The sequence below is a fragment of the Anguilla rostrata genome, unplaced genomic scaffold, assembly GCF_018555375.3.
Source record: "Anguilla rostrata isolate EN2019 unplaced genomic scaffold, ASM1855537v3 scaf0138, whole genome shotgun sequence".
In the NCBI taxonomy this organism is placed as follows: Eukaryota; Metazoa; Chordata; class Actinopteri; order Anguilliformes; family Anguillidae; genus Anguilla; species Anguilla rostrata.
Window position 1 is genome coordinate 5,001 of NW_026985700.1, and position 2,500 is coordinate 7,500.

The following is a 2,500-nucleotide window of genomic DNA, read 5'->3' on the forward strand; positions in this document are numbered from 1 at the left end:
CCCTAACCCTAACCCTAGGCCTAACCTTAACCCTAGCCCTAACCATAGCCCTAACCCTAACCATAGCCATAACCCTAACCCTAACCCTAGGCCTAACCCTAACCCTAGCCCTAACCCTAACCATAGCCCTAACCCTAACCCTAACCATAGCCCTAACCGTAACCCTAACCCTAACCATAACTCTAGCCCTAACCCTAACCCTAACCCTAACCATAGCCCTAACCCTAACCCTAACCATAGCCCTAACCCTAACCCTAACCCTAACCCTAACCATAACCCTCACCCACAGATGGCCTAACCCTAACCCTAACCCTAACCATAGCCATAACCCTAACCCTAACCCTAACCCTAGCCCGAGCCTTAACCCAAACCCTAACCCTAGGCCTATCCTTAACCCTAACCCTAACCCTAACCCTAAACCTAACCCAAGGCCTATCCAAACCCTAACCCTAACCCTAGCCCTAGCCCTAGCCCTAACCCTAACCTAAACCTTGGCCCTAGCCCTAACCCTAACCCTAACACTCACCCACGGTGGCCTAACCCTAACCCTACCACTAGCCCTAACCCTAACCCAAATATAACCTAGCCCTTGCCCTATCCTTAACCCCAACCCTAACCCGAGCCATAGCCCTAGCCCTATCCCTAACCATAACCCTAGCCCTAGCCCTAGCCATCAGGGTAGCCCTAACCCTAACCCTAACCCTAGCCCTAGCCCTAACCCTAACCCTAACCCGAGTCCTAGCCCTAGCCCTAACCCTAACCCTAGGCCAATCCTTAAACCTAACCCTAACGCTAACCCTAGCCTTAAACCCTAACCCTAACCCTAACCCGAGCCCCAGCCCTAGCCCTAACCCTAGGCCAATCCTTAAACCTAAACCTAACCCTAACCCTAGCCATAGCCTTAACCCTAACCCTAACCCTAGGCCTATCCATAACCCTAACTCTAGCTTTAGCCTAAACCTTACCCTAACCATAGGCATATCCTTAACCCTAGCCCTAACCCTAACCCTAGGCCTATCCTTAAACCTAACCCTAACCCTAACCCTAAACCTAACCCAAGGCCTATCCATATCCCTAACCCTAGCCCTAGCCCTAGCCCTAACCCTAACCCTAACCCTAACCCGAGCCCTAGCCCTAGCCCTAGCCCTAACCCAATCCCTAGCCCTTGCCCTAGCCCTAGCCCAAGCCCTAAGCCTAAAACTTGCCCTGGCCCTAGGCCCACGAGAGGGAGAGTGCTCCGAAAAAATAAGAGTGCCACGGGGACCAGTTGCACGAGAGGGAGCGTGCTCCGAAAAATATCAGAGTGCCACGGGGCACCAGTTGCATGAGAGGGAGAGTGCTCCGAAAAAATAACAGAGTGCCACGGGGGACCAGTTGCACGAGAGAGAGCGATAGAGAGAGAGGGAGAGTGAGCTCAGAAAAATGACAAAGTGCCACGTGTGACCAGTTGCACGAGAGAGAGTGCTCCGAAAAATATCAGAGTGCCACGGGGGACCAGTTGCACGAGAGGGAGCGTACTCCGAAAAATATCCGAGTGCCACGGGTGAGCAGTTGCACGAGAGCGAGAGTGAGCGCTCAGAAAAATGACAAAGTGCAACGGGTGACCAGTTGCACGAGAGGGAGAGTGCTCCGAAAAATATCAGAGTGCCACGGGGGCCAGTTGCACGAGCGGGACAGTGCTCCGAAAATTATCAGAGTTCCACGTGGGACCAGTTGCACGAGAGAGAGAGATAGAAAGAGAGAGAGAGAGAGAGATGGAGCTCAGAGAAATGACAAAGTGCCACGGGTGACCAGGTGCATGAGAGCGAGCGCTCCGAAAAAATGTCAGAGTTCCACGGGGGACCAGTTGCACGAGAGGGATAGTGCTCCGAAATATATCAGAGTGCCACGGGGGACCAGTTGCACGAGAGGGAGAGTGCTCCGAAAAACACCAGAGTGCCACGGGTGACCAGTTGCACGAGAGAGAGCAATAGAGAGAGACAGAGAGCGAGCTCAGAAAATGACAAAGTGCCACGGGTGGCCAGTTGCACACGAGAGAGAGTGCTCCGAAAAATATCAGAGTGCCTCGGGGGACCAGTTGCACGAGAGGGAGCGTGCTCCGAAAAATATCTGAGTTCCACGGGGGACCAGTTGCTCGAGAGGGAGAGTGCTCCGAAAAATATCGGAGCGCCACGGGGGACCAGTTGCACGAGAGGGAGAGTGCTCCGAAAAATATCAGCGTGCCACGGGTGACCAGTTGCACGAGAGGGAGAGTGCTCCAAAAAATATCGGAGCGCCACGGGGGACCAGTTGCACGAGAGGGAGAGTGCTCCGAAAAATATCAGCGTGCCACGGGTGACCAGTTGCACGAGAGGGAGAGTGCTCCGAAAAATTTCAGAGTGCCACGGGGACCAGTTGCACGAGAGGGAGCGATAGAGAGAGAGAGAGAGAGAGAGAGAGAGAGAGCGAGCTTAGAAAAATGACAAAGTGCCACGGGTGACCAGTTGCACGAGAGGAGCGT